At 44.2% G+C, this 22406-nt stretch overlaps 1 protein-coding gene across 5 annotated transcripts in view; it reads right to left on the bottom strand.

The window, feature by feature from the left end:
- NHSL2 (NHS like 2) overlaps positions 1–22406 on the bottom strand; it is a 773603-nt gene that overhangs the window by 129746 nt on the left and 621451 nt on the right. Inside the window, exon 1 of one of the 5 annotated variants that reach the window (XM_069211849.1) lies at positions 498–659. The exons of the other annotated variants lie outside the window; for them this stretch is intronic. The gene's annotated coding sequence lies outside the window, so the exon portion shown is untranslated. Of the gene's footprint in view, positions 1–497; positions 660–22406 lie in introns of those variants that run through there. 5 annotated transcript variants of the gene reach the window in all.

Here is a 22406-nt window from a genome sequence, read left to right on the forward strand (position 1 = left end):
TGGTAGTAGTGCACCGCACAAATGGTGATAGCATCGCAAAACGTAATAGGTCAGAAGTTACACTTGGACACCAGAACTAAAAAAATATATTCTCGCTCAACAGACATAATGATATAATGAGTCCTTTGAAATTATAGAACACGTTCACCAAAACATTGTACATAGAACCTTTCATATGCATCCATTATTAGCCAATCAGAATCGGCTCTCGTGTTATCGTTCCCAGAAGGATGAAATACTCATACTTCCTCGGTAGAATTCAGGCTTGCAAACTTCAAAGTTCCACACATCTTGACATTGAGCACTCATCTCACTGAGCTATCTTAGCAGCATGCAAGGATGTTTAATACACTTTGCTTGCCCCCCTGCTTGCAGTTATTCAGCCGTCACGTGCCGCTGTTAGAAAAACGCATTCATGAAGATATGAGGGGAGATATTGAAATAAGGGGGGGGGGGGTTGGGGGGGGTCGGGCACAGATACGACGAAGGGCGCTTACTTTTTTATCCAGGTAGGAACGCGGTCTCCTGTTTGACGCCTCTGTTATGGGGGTCTCAGATGGGGGGTTACTACCGATCCTGGGGCGAGGGGTCCCTTCCTGTGCCCAGCAGCGGCCCCGTCCTTCCTCGCAGCGCCTGCACCGAGCACACAGTGAGGCGCCTTCTACAACTGTTTAAAACCGCAGCTCGTCCCAGAAGGGGAAGCCTGGGGGGGGGGGGGGGGGGGGGGGCGTGCATGTGGTTGAGACGGGCAGGGTGGAAGGGGAAGTGTGGGAAATGTGATATTAAGAAGCCAGGGCAACATGTTTGCTAAACAACTGGCTTTCTGGTGTACACGCCACAGGGCCCTCACGAGCCACCCGGGCCGCAGAACCGGCCACCCTCTCCGCTGTGGTCCAGCTGACTACAAATAAACAGAGCATGTTCTCCTCTGCTGAGTATGTGACCTTCTCACGCGCCAACAGTGTTTTATTCCCTCCACGCCCCTGGGTTTCACCCTTCAGAGACCACAAGAAGTGATCGTTTCTGTTATTCACATTTGTAATTTTAGAGCAGTGGTCTTCGCGTTCACAGCCACTGTTTTTGCCTTGGCGCAGTGGCATGGCAAGGAGGCCACGGGCCCTTGGGCAAAGCAAGAAAAATTGACCCTTTGCTGCTGGGGGCAGTGAAATATAGCAATTAACAGGGTTCAATGGGTCTCTCAGGGCTAGGGCCGCGGTGCCACTGCACCTGCTGCACTAACTGGTAGCTACATCGACAGACAGACACCACACTTGTCCAGTAGAGTACATAGAAGTGTAATCATTCCTTCCATCAAATACAAGCAAACATGCAGAATGGTCCTCCGAAGAGGTGTCATGAAGGTGAGTGTCTGATGTGTCCATAACATACCCACAAAATCCTTAATTCTTTGATTCTGTGATAATCTTAAACCAATTAATAAATAGGCATCTGATCTGTCCTTGCAGCAGTGCCTGATCTGTAGATAAACAAGTGCCACGCCCACGTTATTGATCAAGAGGTCACTGCAGGTTGTACTGTCAAAAGAGCTCCCTTCACCGCTACATACCAGAATAGGTACTTCCCACTAAACATCACAATCCTATAAATGTGACAGTTCAGACAATTCCAAGCTACCCAAAGTAGTAAGAATGGCCTGGACGCTCTAGAATTTTTTTTAAATGTGCATTTAATTGTTAAACAGCTGTGCTCCTACAAAGATAGGCAGACAGCGTCACCATGTGGTGAATTATCATAAAGTGCCCTTGTTAACAAGTGGGTGTCGGTGATGACACCGGAAAACAGTGGCACAAATTAAGCACTGACTTACAGTGAAATTATCAGCTTTAGGCTCGCCCTCTCTTCTGCTCAAAGTCCCACTCCAATAAGAGGCACCACTGATCTATCACTACTGCAGATGTTCAGATGATCAGTCTATGAAATATCTTAGTTATCTTCCAAACCCTCCCCTTCAATGCCCCTACATTCCTCATTCATTTTTCTGGCATGAGTAAGCTTGATTACTACAGCGGCCAGCAAGCGGCGCTCTACAGTAGCCCCTTGTACCTGAACATAATTATCAATTTTGCTATCCAAATACTGCTCCTCAGACCAAACAACCACCCATCAATCTTTTCTGCCACCTGGCTGGCTGGCAAACACCAGGCATATTCAGGCTTATTACTGCGGTCTTCAAAGCCGTGCATGGCTCCTCCAGGTCCCATATGTCCCAGAACCTCCCCTGCTGTGCCCTAGCATGAGTATTCCTCTCTGCAAACCCCAACCACCTTTCAGTCCCAAAACCACCCTGTTCGCTGCCCCGGATTAGCCTGTGAGCTACAGGCAGGACGTGTGGGGAGAAGCCTTGCTTCTAATAACCAAGGCCACCTCTTGACTCTTGAGCACGAGGTTCTAGGACCCATGGCATTAGAAATGCTTGTCTTGAGTATGTGACCTGGAGTAGTGATGGTGCAGTGGTGGAGTGGATTGGTGGTGCAAGCATATGTCACCCACCCACTGCTGTGGACACGGAGAGCAGTAGGAGCCACGTGGACAAGGAGGGGCAAGGGAACAATGGAGAAGATGGAAGAGTTTAAAAAAAAATCAACAAAAAAAGCTAAGCTGGACAGGGATAGGGGAAGCAAAGGACAAGACTTAGGGGAGAGGAACACAGAGAGCGCAGGGGGTGGGAGGGACAGGGAATAGAGGGTAACGCAGGAACAGCAAAAAGCCCAACACCGGCTCTCACGCGGTCAACCTACAGAGCATCTTGGGGTCCAAATTTACCTCCCTGTACTCCTTTCTTTTTCCAGGCATGCGGAAGGTAGGGGAGATTGTCCCAAGTAAACTAGAATAGCCTAGTGAAGGGAATGGCAGGTGACTCCGAAGGCTGCAGCATCCCTAAGGGAAAGAGACCACAAAGGACACATTGCTAAGTCTAGACAAGGGCTTTTGTGACAATAAGATTTACAGGCTACAGTGGGCGTGCATGGGACCAGGCCAGGCACAAGGATTTTTGGTTACTAAAGAGATGTGACATTGTGGTGAGACTCACATGCCTTTGTTGATGCTTCTCGAGGCATTCTATTGCCTCCTTGGTAGCGGCACCCTAGGCAGTTTCGTGGTATTAACTTGCCTGGGACAGGACACCCTACATCAGCACTAGGTCTTCTAAAGTCAACCCTGGGGGCATCTGAGATCAGCAGTAGGGCTCGACATCTTGCACCAACCATGCATGGCCGTTGGGTAGCTCTCTCCATTTCGGAATCGGTTCGGCCCTACGGAGAAAGTTTCTGTAGTAGGGAATGGACCAAACAGGTTCAAAATTATGTTGTCTGATTGTGTAAGAAAAAATAAAACAAACAGGTGTTGCTTCAGACATAGCCCTATCTCTTGCATTCGAAACTGCAGAACAATATTTACTCAGTTTCTTACTATGATAACATAGCAAACCTTTTTGTTGTTGGTGCAAAACGGTAGTGCAGAACAGTATTTGTTTGCTCCGACCTCTGACGAAAGCCTATAAAATGCTGCAAAATGGATTTACTCCATTTTAATAATCATTACAAAACTCTGTGCATCACTGTCCCAAATTCTGACGCAACGTGCCTCGAGAGCTTCTTAGCATACCGATCTGGGAAAAATAAACAGAGCTGAACAGGATTCTGTTGCAGCGTCAGTGGACTGGAATTTGTGTATTGACCGCTGAGGCCTAGAAATGTTGTACTCCTGAAGAAAGGGCATCAGCCCTACATCGGAGATACCAGGTGATGGCCCCAGTAGGACTTCTGCAAGCCAGTGACTCTTGAGTCGACAGATAGGTGCCTATAGACTGGCAGCGAACAGACCAGATGTCTCAGTAAATTCATTGCTCGCCCCTGACATCTGTTGTGATCCGCAGGTTAGGACTTATGATCAAAGCCAAATCAGTTCAATCTTTGAACCGCCAAGGTTGGTAAATTGGATGCACCGAGATGAAATAAGCTAATATTATTATACAAAACGTTATGTCGGTTATATGCAAAGTACAACAAAGCGCTTGAGGGGTTGGAGAGATGGAACAGAGGGACCAGGAGAGAGGAAAGGAGGGTCAGTATATGGGGAACGAGGCAGGAGCCTTGTGGAACGAGTGGTCTTTTCTTAAAGTACCAGGGGCCAGATGTAGCAACCCTTTTGCGAGTCGCAAACGGCGAAAATCGCTGTTTGCGACTCGCAAACGTGGGTTTGCAATGCACAAATGCATATTGCGAGTCATTACCGACTCGCAATATGCATTTGCGACTCGCAAATAGGAAGGGGTGTTCCCTTCCTATTTGCGAGTCGGAGTGGTATGCAACTCCATTTGCGACCGCGTACGCGGTCGCAAATGGAGTCGCAGTTACCATCCACTTGAAGTGGATGGTAACCCACTCGCAAACGGGAAGGGGTCCCCATGGGACCCCTTCCCCTTTGTGACTGGACCCCATATTAATTTTTCAGGGCAGGGAGTGGTCCAAGCACTCCCTGCCCTGAAAAATCCGAAACTAAAGGTTTCGGATTTTTTTGAAATGCAGCTCGTTTTCCTGTGCGGAAAACGGGCTGCACTTCAAAAAAAAAAAAATGCTTTATTTAAAAGGCAGGTCGCTAACATGGAGGCCTGCTGACGTCAGCAGGCCTCCATGTTAGCGAGTGCCTATACTCGCAATGGGGCCGCAATTTGCGACCCACCTCATGAATATTCATGAGGTGGGTCATTGCGACCCCATTACGAGTTGCAGTCGGTGTCTCAGACACCGTACTGCATAGCAATTTGCGACTTGCAAATTGCGAGTCGCAGGGACTCGCAATTTGCAAGTCGCAAATTGCTTTTTTTGTACATCTGGCCCCAGGTTCTCTCTTGGCGGCGCAATATTGTCCTATAGTGATCCGACCTTGGAGGTCTGGGTGGAGGTGGCACAGAGGAACCAGGGGAGGTTGGCACTGGCGGCTGCTCAGAGTACAAGGTGGCAGGAGGGGGCAGGATATGAAGAAATATCCTGCACACGTTTACACAATAATGAAAAAGATTTCATTTCTCCCAATTAATTTCTCAGTAAAAGAGAACAATGTATTCCTTTCGCTGAATTAATTTCTTAGTAGAAGAGGTACAATGCAGTTCCCAGTACCACACCAGTTTATTTCACCTGCAAAGCATATAAGTGGCTCTATAATAAATTGTGCATATTTCAGTGGAAACCGAAGGGCAGATCCGAGGCGCAAACGTTTTAAAGCGCTTAGTATGCTTTCGTATTTTGAGCACACACAGCCAGGGCCGGCGCTAGGCATGGCAGTGTGGGCATCTGCCCAGGGCCCCACACTCAGCCCACCATCTTGGGGCCCCACACCAGTGCCGACACAGCCAGGCCACTGCTGGAAAGCTGTCTCCAGGCAATTAGGCTGATGGGTTGGGGTCCCCTTCCCAGCCCTCGCTGCCAGGGTGTAGACAGGCGAACCCCGGGGAGGGGGCTCACCCCAAGTGCAAGGAGATGCATTCTGCAGGTGGCATCTGCAACACACCGCCTTACACACACACTATTGAGATGCAAACAGACCCGAATGTGTGTTCAAATTCTCGCACAATTCTTTTCCGTCCAGAGCCACAAAAATCCTAGAACCGGCCCTGCTCACAACTTCTTAAAAGTTTTAGTGTAGCTAATCTCCATCTATTTCTTTTGAAAATTCCGGGTTTTCCATGCCAAAGTGGGACTCTTTAAGAATTTAAAATCGAAAAGGTCGTAGTTTGACGCTGCAACGTTTTCGCTGTTAGATTAGGAAGGGAGTCAAGAGCAGTGCTTAATTTGTGCTTGTTGTTTCCGGTGCTGAGCACCGGCCCTTATTTTTGAGGGCCGGGGCTTATTCTTCAGCCTCGGGCATTTGCTGCGAGCAAAAGACACATATGGGAAAGATGGGGGAATAGAAAAACGAAAAAGCGTCACAAAGGGAGAGAGCAGAAAGCTGCCAGAGTGAGCTGAAGAGGCTGGGAGTGGCTTTAAATGGATTGAAGAGGCCCGATATGGCTTCAGGTTTATGCAACCTCAGAATTCTGTGGTGGCACATTTAAATACAGCAGAGGAGGGCTTTGGGCACCGGCACCTTTTTATTTACAAATGAAGCACTGGTCAAGAGATCTGCATGCCGAGGGCTTGTCTGCCTCTGAGCTACTACCAGTTCCAGATCCCAAGTGCTCACCCTTTCTAGACAGGAGAACTTTTAGTGAGGCTGCAAACACTACTTCCGGAGGGAATCCTTTCCAGTGTAACTATCTTTATTCTAAAACATCTTTCCTGTGAAAGTGATTATTCAAGCCTTAGCAGATGGCTGCTTTCTTATCTCTGTTGTTCTACAGCTGAACTAGATGCTTCTAATTCACAAAATGACTATGTCCTAATATTATATAGAGTGATGAGCTCATGAGCCTTTTTTCCCTAAATGAAGCCACCACCCACGGTTGAGCATTTCAACAAATTTCCAAATCTTACATTCCTTTACTTACATTTGGTTAACAATTACTGGGCGTTTTCCGGTATCTTCTTCATGTATAATACACAAACCATAGCAGTCTCTTATACATGTGGCCTGACTGGGGGCGTGGTTAGCAGCCGAATATGGAGCCTCATCCTCTTCAATAGGTGCCCTATTAGTACATGATAAAGTCTCAGTCTGATATGGCGAGTGCATGTTCAATGTGATGCTCATGAGTACTTCCGCTCTATTGTCTTGGGCTAGCCTCCCAGGCGGTCCCACATTTGATGCAAATTTACCATTTGTGTTACTGCATCTGTAAAGCTGTGCTTAATTTGACCCAGTGTTTCTGGTGCTTGGCACTGGTACTTAATTGTCAACACTGGCACTTATTGACACTCTGCCACATGATGGCACTATTTAATTTAGAAATAATCACATCAACAATTGTATACATTCAATATACATTAAAAAGGACTAATATCTACTGGCAAAACTTTCTTATAGTGTTGGGCACCTCAAATAGTCTGAACTATCACGCCTGTAGTAGTGGGATGGTAAGCAGTTGTGTTTGCACTATCATTGGCAGTGCTGGCAAGCTGCAGTGGCTTCCTGATGAGGGCCCAGGCTCTTTAAAAAATAAACAAATTAAGCACTGCCTTAAAGTATCACCATGCACCTACCCAGATTAAATATGATTGCCTCAAAGCAGTGAGCTTTAGATGCCTACGTCTAGGTAATCTCTAGGTCACACATTTAAGTATCACCATGGTCAACTCACTCGTTTTCATTCAAATCCCGATAAATTGAGTCCCATAGAATTAGGTGAGAGGAACACCTATTGCTACAACACTAGAAAAGGCTAAAAAATTGGTGATCATCACTATATAAAAAGGAAGTTAGAGGTATTTTATCTGCCATTGGGTGGATCATGCTCCAAGTTTGTAAACCACACTTTATACTAGTCACCTTTCCTGCTCCATATTTACAAAATAACAGATTTATTATGTTTTGTTGTGTTATATTACGTTATTCGCATTTGTATAACGCACTGTTGGTTGGGCAGTAGTTTGACCTCTTTGTGCAGTTAGCTGTTTGGGGGTACCTTCCACTCAATTTTGTGTTTTGCATCACATACTAAAGATTGATTTGTCATGTTCTGGTATCTTTTGTGTATTGTTTTCTTGTTCATCCCTATATCTATGTAGCGTTGCTTTTGTGGTGTAAGACTGGCTGATAGATTCATATAAAAAGAACAATAAGTGATCAAGTCAGATGGTTGGGTATCAGTCTTGGGTAACTTTTTATTGCTGGCTGGTTGGTTTGGTGATGCAAAGGTATGACCAGACAGCTTTTACTGCATCAGCATCAGAGATCAAACACTGCTTCTCACATTTACCTCTAAACCATGTATGAATGTTTTAATAAGCACTGAAAAGTACTGTTAGTCTGATTCCTTTGCTTTGAGAGTCACTGCCGCCTAAAAGCAATAATCTCAGCTTCCTAAATTAATAAAATGCCAGTGAAAAGGAGCATCAGATTGGACTGTTCCAACATGCGAGGCCTGGTTAGGAGAAATGTGTATGTGCGTATACAACTCATACTTAAGTGAAGTATTGACTAAAGTATTTGTAACCCCAAACACACCAAAGGTGATGTGAGGAGGCTTGCAGTACATCTAACCACTGCAATCACTCAAGTAACACTCCAACCCATTGCTCTTTTGGCCACCATACCACCTCAGATTAAACCCAGCCACATGCAAACCATTCATTGTCCTGCCCCAATGTGAACTGTCCACCCTGAACTGCCAAGCCAGGTCCTCTCTGATCCAGGTGCTTAAAATATTTTTAATCAACATAAACTTATTGCTAGAACTTGCTGATGCACAACATAAATGCTGCAATTGGGTTTAAATTATGATGGGAACAGTTGGGAATGTAAAAGTCCAAATGCAAACTTCTCACAAATAACATAGTATTGAAGCTGCAGGACAGATCTTTCGAAAGGACACTCAGCAATAATAAATGGAATCTCTGACGAGGATATTAAGGGATAAACTAAAATGAGTCTTATTTGGATCTGAGGAGATCACTGCCAGTTAACACATGAGAATTTGTCAAAAGAGCTACTTTGGTTTTCAAAAGACGGTATACTGATATTTTGGAAAACAGATACTTGAAATAAGTAGCCTAGATTCACTGCAAAACAATCTTCACAGAACAGGCACTATCTCTAAATGAGTCACAATATGGAACCATTTTGTTCGAAAGCGCACATTGTAACTTGCACATACGTTTCTATTCTTCTGGCAAATACAGTCATCCCGTCTTATCTTGCCCTTTCTTCTCAACCCCATCTATTTTCCTTAGTAAAATAAGCAATATACATTAGTACACTTTATTGTAATTACAGTCCAGAAAGTTAGAGGCAGTACAATCTTATTCTTGTCCTTAGAGTCGATGGATTTTCAGCTGACATGTGTTTCGCTCTCGCTGCATGGACTGCAGAACTATATGAGGCAGTTTGTATGCTTCCCAATCCAATTCCCCACTGTTACGCAAAACTACCACATTCAGCCTCCTAATGGGGATACTGTGAAGGATAACAAGAAAAAGTCTGATACCACGCTAAGAAGTCTAAGAATGTAGTAACTCTACCTGAACGTTCACCTACTTGGAATTGAGTTGGAATGAAGATTTACTAATTCACCTTCAAATTGATTTTGGGATTTTCTCTTGTGGAACCTCTACAGCAAGCTTATCATTACTGCGCTGGAGAATCAGTCCCAACAGAGAACCAAGGATCGTCCAACAATAATTTTAGATGCATATTCTTACAACTGTGGGAAGTTTCTACCTAAATGCCAACTAGACACCCTTTCTTCTACACAGTATTGGATATGAAAGATGGCAGGATGGCTCAATGAGTTTGAATCTTGGCAGGACCAAGACAAACCAACATCCATTCAATTGTTGTTAAATTAAGTACAAACAATTGAATTGTTGACAGTAACACTTTATTTACAGTGCTTAGAAAAGGCAGATGCATGTTATAAGGCACTATACAAAAACAACTTTCTGTTGTTTAAAATCCACTTCTAGTCAAAGCTGGTGCATTGACAAATCAGGCCATTATCTGGAGTATCTAGCAAAATGAAGACCATAAAACAAAATATTTACCTACCAAGCTTGCTGCCCCAAGATTCGCATAGGTTGGCTTCCCAATTAATGTTGAAATCCGCGAACCCCCATTTTCTGATTGGTCATAAAAGTTGCAGAACAGCAAGAGACTTTCTGTTGATCTTAAAGGGACTTTGGAGAGGACACCTTGAGTTGAATGTCATGGATTTTGCTGTAGCTTAAAAATAAGGCTTTGTGCTTACAATAGTCAGCTATCTTCTCTAATATTCTATTAATGGACAACTTTGTACTGGTAACAGCCACTATATCGTCTTCATGAAAGAATAGGGGAGTAAACCGCTTTCATTCATGGGTAGGTAATTGAATTTCATCTACATGTCATTCCAGGTTTTTAAATAAATTACTAAATAAGGTAGAAGAGAGTTTACCTCCTTGCTGATTTTTGTTCGAGGTGAAGACTTGTAGGCCTGGTGACAAAACCGCTTTAGCATTCACCAAGTGCCAGAATACATTACAGCTGACTAAGTCACATGGTGAGCTAAGGTTGGTAAAGGTTGGAAACAGCTGAACATTCTTCGGAGAGGCATATTTACTAAACTTATCCATTACACCTCCTCAAGCCAACTTGGGCTTTCATAGCATTTGTCCATGGTTTGACCACTCCAGGACCACTAGTGAAACAGTTTGATGAAGATCCTACGAGCAGTTTCCAAGAAGGACATTGGTCAATAGATCACCATTCTTATAGTGCCAGTTTTATGAATTGCCACTGAGCAAGCAGATTCCCAAGACGTTGCGATTTCCAAAGTCCTACGTACACCATGCAGAACTTCCAGCTGTACAGGTGTTAAAATGTTTGCATCTGACAGGAATACATCTATTGGAATTAAGACTGGAACACTATCTTCAAACTGAAGAGAGAGACCTGATTAAACAAGATGATTAATTTCCTGGAGCTCACTTTGAATAATTAGTTTGGTTCGCCATGCATTACACAGATGGACAAAATGAGAAAAACAGCATTCAGAGTCAATAGTAATACAAGACTAAGGGGGTCATTCTGACCCTGGCGGTCATGGACCGCCAGGGCCAACGACCGCGGGAGCACCGCCAACAGGCTGGCGGTGCTCCCATGGGCATTCTGACCGCGGCGGTACAGCCGCGGTCAGATACGGGAAACCGGCGGTGTCCCGCCGGTTTCCCGCTGCTCAAGGGAATCCTCCATGGCGGCGCTGCAAGCAGCGCCGCCATGGGGATTCCGACCCCCTTACCGCCAGCCTGGTTCTGGCGGTTTTGACCGCCAGAACCTGGCTGGCGGTAACGGGTGTCGTGGGGCCCCTGGGGGCCCCTGCAGTGCCCATGCCAATGGCATGGGCACTGCAGGGGCCCCCTAACAGGGCCCCACCAAGATTTTCAGTGTCTGCCAAGCAGACACTGAAAATCGCGACGGGTGCAACTGCACCCGTCGCACCCCTTCCACTCCGCCGGCTCCATTCGGAGCCGGCATCCTCATGGAAGGGGGTTTCCCGCTGGGCTGGCGGGCGGCCTTCTGGCGGTCGCCCGCCAGCCCAGCGGGAAACCCAGAATGGCCGCCGCGGTCATTTGACCGCGGTGCGGTCATTCGGTGGCTCCCGCCGGCCCTGCGGTTACCGCGGCCGGCGGGAGTCAGAATGACCCCCTAAATTCTTGGTGAGTGACTCCTGATGTCGAAAGCAACAAATTCCCAGCTTTCCAATGTGTCACCACTTCTAGCTACTTTCAGCAAGTTGCTCAAGGCCATCTCCTGGTGGTACCTTTTAAAGCTGTAAGTAACCCTCTTTGTGCCTTTTTTATTCTATCAAAACGCTCATGATATTGATGGACTTGCCTTCTTCAATATTATATCGCCCATAGGGCACAACAATATTTCATTCCCCGTAGGACATCACTGCATTTTATTTACACATAATCCATAATACCATTTTGTTAACCACATTGCTATATACTAATAACATTTATACTTTTAATTGAGTGACAGTGGCAATACCAATAGTAATAACTGTGTTAGAAGTAAGAACATTATCTTTGTTGTTAATAAAAGCAATAATAATAATAACCAGCTCTTTAAGAAATGCTTAATATTGCAGTTTTGTTGTTTTTGAGTGCTTTAAACGCTTGTTATTAAAGGGACTGTCTGGTGAATAATGACGTTATATGCCTCAAAGGAGACACCATCAAGCAAAGGAACATAATAGAATGTGTATTATTAATATTTGTTAGTGATGCAAGACTGACCAAAGAGAATGACACCTTTAACACCCAGTCTATTGGAACTCCATTTATCGATCCCTGAAGAATGAAAGCCTGATTTGGCCTTGTTGAGACTGGAACTTATTACTTTCAAGTCACACCATATGCCAATAGGGAATGTTTGAGGCACTATCTTGAGAATGTTTTCCATCCACAGGGCACTAAAACATTGACCCACCCTTCAAAGAAGAAACATTGCAAGACCTGCCTGGATTGATTTGGGCACATCAAAGTAAAAACAAAAACTCTTCAAACTTATTTTGGCCACCATCGATCACAGCACCTGCACATGGGTGTACGTCTGGCCTCAAAGGTGTGATGGCATGATGCCAATTAACACTTCCCAGTGACAACTGGCCTTATAGATACGATGCCATGGATGCCAATTAAGAGTTTTCAGTGACAGCAGCTGCTATGTCTACCTGTCCCTTTTGTATCTCTGGCACTGCCCTTGGTACCCTTGGTCTTAGGAGTAAGGAAGGCAGCAAATAAAATAGGAAGTGAACAGTATTCTATGACAATGTTTACTTTCTGTAGTCTCAGCCTCTTTCCTTTGACCTGTCCCATAGCAACAAAGAGGAGGATCTTGAGGGGCAAAGAATGGGAATAGGGATGCTCCTTGTGATGTCGCTAGTGCGTAGAGGTCAAAGGCCACATGATATTAGTTATGCAGTTTTGTGAATCGATGTCCACGTCCTGTAAATGTGGTAGGTGACCTTCATCCTAGCCCTATTAGTCCTCTGTGTAGTAAGAACGCTAATACGTGATCCGCCGGCAATAATGCCAGGTTGATAATTTACACACTCTTTGCAACAGTGCAGTGAACTAAAGAACAAGCCTAATTTGGAAAATGTGCCTGAAAAAGCAGCAGGAACCATCTCTGTGAAAGTCAGAAAAATTCTTGCATTATTGACATCACCGTATCTAAAAGGAGTTGAGACCTTGGAGAGCTCGACAGACTAACCAGCACTTGGTTGCCAATCCACCAACTCATAGAGGACAGCGTGGGATTGGACTGAGTGCCAACAGTGAGCATGTCACATACTGAAAAAGCAGATTGCAGAGGAGCCGGTCCTGATACACTACAAGTCTGGTGAGTCACCGACAATGAAGCGTGATGCACCCCAGAAACAGTGCTGTTGGAACAGTCGTCAGTTGTTTGAAGCAGTCGGGCATTGTTCGCTATTGAGCCCAAGCACACGCACAATAACATACAAGCTCTTGCTTGTGGTGCAGAAGATATATAGGGTGTATAATAACTAGATGTATTTTTTTAAACTCACACACCACTGAATGCAACTAAATACCATCTCTAAGCAGGTAAGGATAAAAGAAACAGTCGGCACCCCGGTATGTTTAGATGGGAACATGGATGCCCAGCTTGATTGACAAGGAGCTAATGTGTTGTGTTATCAAGTCTCTTTAAGTGGGCTCAAGTAGAGTGCAGTTGAAAGAAGACCCTTATGTGGACCTGCATTGATGATCCAACAGATGCAATGAGGCAGGTGAAGAAGCTGGTGTTAGACATCTGACTGGTAGGGTGTGTGAGACGGGAAACATTCTTTATTACGACGTTTTATTAACGAAGTCGTGGTTAACGAAAGCGCAACAACGCTTTTTTTAACCACGACTCCGTTATTTTGTGCCTTAACTACGTATGTTCTGAACAACGAACATGCGTGGTTAAGGTACAAAGAAGGGAGTTGGCGAAGGAGGACAACGCATGTTTTGTGTGTGGGCGGATGGATGACAAGTATTGTGATAATAAATTATCTTTGGCAGTGACGTCTGGATATTTCTGGATAGGTATCTTTGGTACTCTCGAGCGGTGACTTGAAATCTAGGTACAGGGAAGGGATAAGAGACCTGGAATAAGAAGCAAGCAAATGAGATTGACAAGAAAGCCGACCGGTGGTAAGAAGTGAGCTGGCCCAAAGACTATTGTGAGTTTTAGTATTGTCCAAAATAAATCTTTTTGACAACGGACAGCTAGAAAATGTCTGTGGGTGAGACCTGAAAGCACACTAAAAATACTGTGAATTCCAATGCACTGCAAAATTAAAAGACGCAAACCAAATACCATATAACTATTGGTTCAATCCAAAAGTGAAGCTTGTGCACAAGCAAAACACCGATGATGGTCTACCACAAATTACCTGCATTACTGCACTTTGTAACTCAAAACACTTGCTGAAACCACACAGCCTAACATGCTTACTGGAGACAAACGTATCAGCCAAAAGCAAAGGACTGTACATTTGTTTCTTTTTTTGCGGGCAGTGGCAGTTTGTTAAACCACATTACTAGCATGACTGTCAAAACCAGAGTTTAAAATAAATCATACAAGCTCTGCACAATAAACACATCACTGATCCCTGGAGAGACCACAAACAGACGTTTATACCGATGACAATCACCCTGTTAATAGTCATTCAATATGTTTTATTATTTCTCAAAGGAATTACCTAGCTGGTTCAAGATAAGCTTGTAAAATGTTTATGTAAACAGGTCCAAAATAAAATTACGTTTTTTTATTTGCTCAAGGCCTATTAGAAATAAAATAAAAAACAATTACAATTTGTTAGGAGACGGATGAAGGACAAACAATAATAATAAACTTTATAATGCCCAACTCCACTAGCAATAGTAGGCTTACTCAATATGTACAGCATTTCAAAAGCTTGACCAGCCACCCTAATGTCACAGTTTATAGGTTAGGGGTCATGGGAAATTATGAACTATGGCTAATTATATTCCCTGAGGAGGAATGAGTGAACATGGTAGTGGAGAACACAGCAAACCACTGCAAACACAATTGCTGATTCAACACGAACACGCACTTCATAATTCTTTGAGCTAGGGTGCTTTACTATAGCAATCGCAGATTATCTATGTTCATTAGAAATAAATAAAGGCGACAATATCATGGATTCAGTTAAAAGCATGTACAGCTATCATCATACAATAGCCTTACCCTAAATTATAGGGGTTCGGGCTCTAGTCGGGGCCTAGGAGGATGACCCTTGTGGACGGAGGAAGCAGGATAATGCATCCATAGTGGGGTTTGGCTCATACTGTGCCTGAATCTCGGGATCTCGAGAAATGTAGTACTGTGTCCTAAAAAGATGAACAATCTGGGTTTTTTTGGGAAAAAAGCCCCACCTTATTGGACAGTCTTATTTATAACACCCCATAAAGCCAAAGTCTCAGATTCCCCAAAGCCTTTGTGACACTAGTACGTCTCTCTGCATAGCCTGGTTTTGTATTTGCCTGTTTTTAGGATCGTAATCCCTAACAGACTCTGTAGTGCATGCATATGTCGGTTAAGAGAAACCTTGCAGTGGACAGGGACATAAAGGATTATGTGGAAAAGTAGCGGGCAAGGAAGGGGAACATGCCTCAGACAACGTGGAGTTCATCTTGAAAGGCAGAACCCCCCCAAATCAATTATAAATAACCGCAGCCTTGCCAGGGTACCATGTATGCGCTTCAGTCTGCCACTGCACCTGGGTGGTATTAAGGATCATCTCCGCGGGCAGGGGAGAGGATAGTTCCAAATTGTGCTGCCGCCCCGCACCCCATTTACTTGTTTAAGGGAGGCATCTCCCCACATCTGATGGATATTATGGATGATCTCACAGGCAGGGGGAGGAAAGTCGTCTTGCGCTGTCACCGAACGCCCCCTGCACTTCCTTCATCTAAGGTAACATTGTGTCTGAGCACCTAATCCACCCCGCTCCCAGTCGCTCAAATGGAGCCTTGGAAGGGGGTGCATCCCAATAAGCGCCCGGCTCAGGTCAGAGTGCATGAAGAGAATGCACTGAGAAGGCTCCCGGTGGGGGTCGGGTGGGGGGTTGGGGAGGGGGGCGTGTCATAGGCATGCTGCCGCTTACAGTAGTTCATGGAATTGGTAGTCTCATGGACCACTAATTCATATGTGTCACCATACCACGTGCATAAAAACGCCCCGCTTAGGTCAGAGTGCATGAGCTAAACATTCTGATCAGGCGCCGATGGAAACATCTTCAGCATGCTGCCGCCTCTTGAGGATCACTGCTACGTTTGTGTCACTATAGCCGAATAGGCTATTATGGGGAAAATGATATGGATGATTGAGAAGGGCATGTATGCCAAGAGGTGGGTGGGTGAAATATGCCATATATTTATATACCTGCGATGCCTCCTGTGTGATGAGAAAAAATGTATAAACAACAGAGGGGTAGAGTTGTCGTTCCCTCAATCATTCTTCTCTATAAACTGCCGTTTACAGTGGTTCATGGGAGTAGTAGTCCCATGGACCACTCATTCATATGTGTCGCCATACTAGGTGCATAGACAGGCCCTGCTGAGGTCAGAGTGCATGAGGTAAACACACTGATAGGGCGCGGATGGCAGCGTCATCAGCATGCGGCCGCCTCTTGAGGATCTTGGGAATTTTAGTCCTAAGAACCACTACTACGTGTGTTTCACTATAGCTGAATAGGCTACTATGGGGAAAATGTTACGGAAGGATTGCACTGGTCATGAATGCCCAGATGTGGGTGGGTGAAATATGCCATATATTTATATACCTGAGATGCCTCCTGTGTGATCAGAATTTTTTTTATAAACAATAGAGGGGTAGAATAGTCGTCCCCTAAACTATTCTTCTCTATAAGCCACCTATTACTGAAAAGTCTTATTGAGAAGAGACAAAAATAGGAAATTGACTTACAGGAAATGTGTACCCAGGTGTTAAAGGATATTTTTGCCACTTTTTCTATACATGTACTGCGTCCTGATCAAACATACTGGGTAGATAAAAAATTTAAGAGTAGTACTGGGTGGCCCCACTGAATGTTTAATTTATGGTGTGGATCACCGTCTCAAAATATTGGGCTGCTGATCACACTTTCGTCGTACGTCAGTGAAACAAAAAGTGTTTCAGGGGCAAGGTTGCCAACTTCAGCCTAATTCTGTAATAGGGACCATTGGATCTCGTCATTCAGCCCATACTTATCTGTCTGTAATCACCACACCCATCTCTGTTCATATTGCAGAAGGAAATGACTCATATCTGCTGTTGTTTGTTACAGTTTCTCGATAACATACCACTCCATCTCATCTGCATTATGATTATGTGTGTTGAAGTGGCTTGTAAGTTTAGTGGAATCTCGTTTGCACCGAATAGTGCTCCTGTGTTCCAACCTTTCTTGTTGTCATCCCAATGTACTTCAGCTTACAGGGGCAGTAGATAACATATATCACATTTTTGCTGTTGTAATTAGATAGTGACTTCGGGTCCCATGGTGTTGAAAGTCTAGGTTGGTCATTTTTTTAGTAAATTTACATACGCTACATTTTCCACATGGGAAGTGGCCTAATGGTGGAGGCAAGTGCCACAGTGTTCGTTGTCTATCAGTTGGTGCTTTATTTCGTGGCCGTGTGTAGACAATCGTGTCTTGAATGCTTATAGTCTTTTTGAAGACATGCATTGGTTGTAAAAATGGTAGCCTCTTGAGATCAATGTTCTCCACCATTTATACTTGATGATCTTCTGTAATTGATTCGAGAGGGGATAGGTGAAGGTAGATATCCAATTTAGTCTCTTCTATGTTGGTTTCCGGAAAGACTACAACAGTTGTTCCCTGTTATTGTTGCATGCCCTCTTGTTTGCTCTCCGAATTAGGTGATTGGGGTAATTCTTTGCTGCTAGTTTGTTGGACAGTTTTTCTGCATGTTTGGTATATTCCGCAAGACCAGAGAAATTAAATCTCAATCGTAATAACTGGCCTATTGGTAGATTCTCTTTAAGGGGTTGTTGATGAAAACTCTTGAATTGGAGCACATTGTCTCTCGGTTTGTGGTACACTTCTGTCTCTAGCACCCATTCTTAACTTGAATAAAGGGATCAAGATAAGGTAATTATGTGCCCCAATGGTGATGGTGAACCATAGAAAAGGGTTCAGGGCATTAAGTCATTCAATGAACACCACTTCCTCACTTCTTGTGTCAGTCCAAATTAATAGTATATCATCAATATAGTGCTTCCATAACCTGATCTTGTTCAGAAATGGGTTGGAAGGGTGTCGGACACACTCCATCTGAAATGAGTGGAGGTAGACGCAGGACAAACTTGGGGCAGAGGTAGTACCCATAGATGTACCGTGTTACTGCAGAAAAAGTTCACCATCAAATTCAAAATAATTCATAATGAGTGCCAGATGTGCTGCATCAAGAATGAACTCAGGAGGAGTAATTGATTCCCATTCAATCCTATTCAGGAGATCCGGAGTTTCAGGCACAGTATGAGCCAACCCCCACTATGTATTATCCTGCTTTCTCCCTCCTCCGTGTGTGACTACAATTGGCATCACCCTAGTCCCAGACCAAAGGCCCAAACCCCTATAATTTAGGGTAAGGACATTTCAGATGTTAGCTGTACACACTTTCAACTGAATCCTCAACATTGTTGCCTTTCTTTCTTTCTAATGAACATAGATAATTAGTGATTGATATAGTAAAGCACCCTAGCTCAAAGCATTATGAAGTGCATGCTGTGCTTGCAGTGGTTTGCTGTGTCCACCACTATGCATGTCTTCATGTTTGAAGTGTTTACTAGGAAATGAATATTTCTCGTTCTGTTTCTTTTTTATATATTTTTTATATTTTTCTAAACAGGCATCCAGAAGTTTTCTTTGCAAACCAGGTAGGCCTTGAGTGTGTGAGTATAAAATCTTTCTTTTTTACTTGTGAGGTAGACAGTAGTCTGCTCACACAAGCATGAATAGGGGTCCTTAGCCCTGGAGAATGCCCGAGACCAGGCTAGGCTCATTGTGAGGGTTCAAACATGTTGGCTTCTTTCAAAGATGGGGTGAGTCATTGAACTCATGGGTACAGACGATGTATGTTTTTAACCTCATCAATGGACACCACTGTTAACGTTGTACTACACTGGTTGTCTGCTAGGTATCTTTCAAATAACTGGATCCCATTACTATCCAGCAAACTTTATCTAAGAACTCCCTCTTGGTGTAGTTCACCATGAGGTTGAGTCCGCTCTCGTGGCACCGTCCTACCTGGGTGGGGATAGGTGGTCTACAATGAAGAATGACACGATGAAGTGTGCAAGACCACCTATTCCAGAAGGAGAAATCCCCTGCAAATATATCAACACAACAGTTTCAAGAAGCGACTATGAGTAGTAATAGGATCACAATCAAAGTGGTTGTAGCCATACCGAGTGATCTCATTTCCTCCACATCTTTTGAGTATATTCTTTTGACGTTGAGGAGACGTGTGGAGGATTCACCTCTGATCTCTCTTTTTGTGTAAGGTAAGTCAGTACTTACACCCAGTAATAACGTGTGAAAGTACACTTCGCTTGGCGACAGATAGCAGTGTAGATCCTGTTCCACTCTGTGTATGACGCCGCTAAATACTAGGGGGTCCGATTCACAAACGTAAACAGAAATCCTTATACAGGGTAGGCTGGTTCATTCTTGTGCTGTCGGGGGAAGCAACTTACCAGGCACTTCACCTCTTACCTGGATCACTGCAAGGTGCCTCTCTGGCTATAATCTGAGCCAGGATCCCAGTAGGATTTTCCCAATTTGTGCTCATCTGCCTTTGTGAGCCTTCTAGAGCATGAGAAGAGTTGGGGGGGGGCAAACATTTTGCTCACTTCCGACCCAGCAGGTGTGTATGCAATCTGCGCTTTCAGAGGTCACGTTTCCAATCTTGCTTCCTCTTCCACTTTACGAGCTGTTTTTGCACAGCAGTAGGCAGTATCTCTACCTTTAGAAAATGGTGCATGCCTTCTGCTTATGTCACCAGTGGTTTAACATTATTTATGCACTTACTATATGGCTCTCTTGAGCATGTTGCTGCATGGTTCCCTCGCTAATTCTGATTACCACACCGCTTTTTTGATGTACACACCTCACAGTCCATTTGACAAGGCCAGTGCTGTGTAGCTGCCTATATGTTTCAGTTCTAACTATAATTACAATTTGCACGTCTGATTCTCACTCCTCCTCCATCACACTGCCTGGATCTGCACCAAAACAGAAGAGCACTTCCATGGCCAATCACGCGCAACACCAACACACTTCTCACAGAGGATCACAGCAAATACAACACTCTTCCACCATGCACTTCTTACGGTGCAGCATGCCTAGGTGGCCCAATAAGTGTTTCCGCACCCCACTTTTGGCTATTCCAATGTGCCAAACTAAAATTCATGCATATCCTGTGTTCCTCTTATACGGGTGCCAATACTACTAGCAATTAAACATGTCATATGTATCATGTCATATGTATCATGTCATTTGTGAATACATATCAATGGCTCTTCTAATAACACATTTTATTTGTGCATACCTGTCAATGCCATTCATAATGAAACAACATTCCTACATACCTGCCAGAGTCACTCATAATGAGCATTTTATTCCTACGTATGCATGCGCCACAATAAGGCATGTCATTCTTACGTACATGTTAATGACAGCCATAACGATTCATTCTTACATATATTTAAATGTACATTAGGGCATCGTATTTACATAATTATCTATTCCACTCAAAAAACCTGTTATTCTTAAACACATATCAATAACATTCACAGTGAAATATCACGCATAATAAAATACATCATTCCGACATTTGTATCTATAGCATACGTATTAAATCTAGGAATTCTTACACAAGTATCAGTGACACCCAAAATGACACCACATTCTTCAATATTTATTTATGCCATTCATGATGGATCATGTTATTATTACATCCAGGGCATGCATGATCAATGAAATGTGTCATTCTCATATCTTACTCCTGAGTCACTATTTCAAAAGGAGCCAATGTCACACTTACTGAAAAATGCTATTGTTACAAACTGACACCAAAGCCACTCTTAATGAAAAATACCAATGTTACAAACTTTCACCGAAGTCAATCTTATTGAAAAATGCTATTGTTACATCATGACAGCAAAGTCACTCTTACTGAAAAATGCTAATTTTACATACTGACATCTAAGTCACTCTTACTGAAAAATGGGATGTTACGTACTGACACCAAACGCTCGCATGCATGCAAACGCATACCTTTCATAGTGAAATATAATTCTCTTGGCAATCAAGCCAAAGTCACTCATACCAAAACATATTATTTTTATAAATATGGACCCCATGTCACTCTCACATAGGGACCTGCATATGTAGCATGAACCTAGCTGGAAAGTAACTATACATCTCTAATTAGATATCATTCTAAGATACAAACTCTAAATCAGTCTTACATCTGGAGTCAGATCATGCATACTAATGCATCCTCGTACTAATCTCCACCCCCTCTGCCTGGAATGACTCTTGGTGGCCTACTGCCCTGTGAAAAGCCCCTGCTCTCACCGACCACGGAAGTAATCTGGGCATCATCCTCGACTCCTCTCTGTCAATGACCCACCAAGTCAAGGCTGTCTCGTCATCATGCTTCCACACCTTTCGATTCCTTTGAAAGATCTTCAAGTGGATCCCCACTGAGACGAGGAAGACAGTCACCCACACACCCTCAGTAGCATACTGGACTATGGCAATGCACTCTATGTCGGCATCACAAAGAAACTGCAATCAAGACTACAAAGAATCCAGAATGCAGAAGCCAGGCCATTCCTGTACATCCCCGACACAGCCACATCTCCTCCCACCTCAAAGACCTACACTGACTCCCGGTCAACGAACGAGTCACTTACAAGCTTCTGACACACACCTACAGGGCACTACACAACACAGGACCGGCATACCTCCACCACCGCCTCACCTTCTACACACTCAACAGACAACTCTGATCTTCCCAGCTCGCCCTCACAGCCATTCCCAGCATCCGAAAAAGCATGGCAGGAAGAAGATCCTTCTCCTACCTCGCATCCCGGACATGGAACACACAACCACTCAAACTCAGACAGACCGCATCACTGAAGCAGTTCAGGAAGGACCTCAAGACCCGGCTATTCAAGTGAGCAGCACGCCTTCAACACTGCCTTGAGACCCTACAGGTGATAAGAGCGCTCTAAAAGTATTGATTGATATTGCTTGACTGAATGTGAGGTTGTTTAAACATTCAAGCCCTTGTTGCTCAGACCAAACCTGTCACTCATACATCTCGACCCATGTAACATCAACTGACTTAAGGACTGTACTGGTGTCCCTCATACTTAATTTTCTCCTCTGAATTCATGTCACTCATACTGGTCTGAAGTCACTCTTAAAAAACAAATCCATGACACTCATGCTGACCCCAAGGTACTCTTAAATTCGTACTCATGGCACTCAAGTGTGCCAGAATCACTCCCAAACAAATACATATCGATGTCACTCACGCTAGTTCCAGGTCACTCATACATCTGAACTCATGTCACACATGCTGGTCAGAGGTCACTCTTAAATCCAGACCCATTGCACCCCAACTGTCCTTGCATCACTCTTAAGCACATACCCATATCGTTGTTGCTGACTC

This window comes from Pleurodeles waltl, chromosome 10, assembly GCF_031143425.1.
Source record: "Pleurodeles waltl isolate 20211129_DDA chromosome 10, aPleWal1.hap1.20221129, whole genome shotgun sequence".
Classification (NCBI taxonomy): domain Eukaryota; kingdom Metazoa; phylum Chordata; class Amphibia; order Caudata; family Salamandridae; genus Pleurodeles; species Pleurodeles waltl.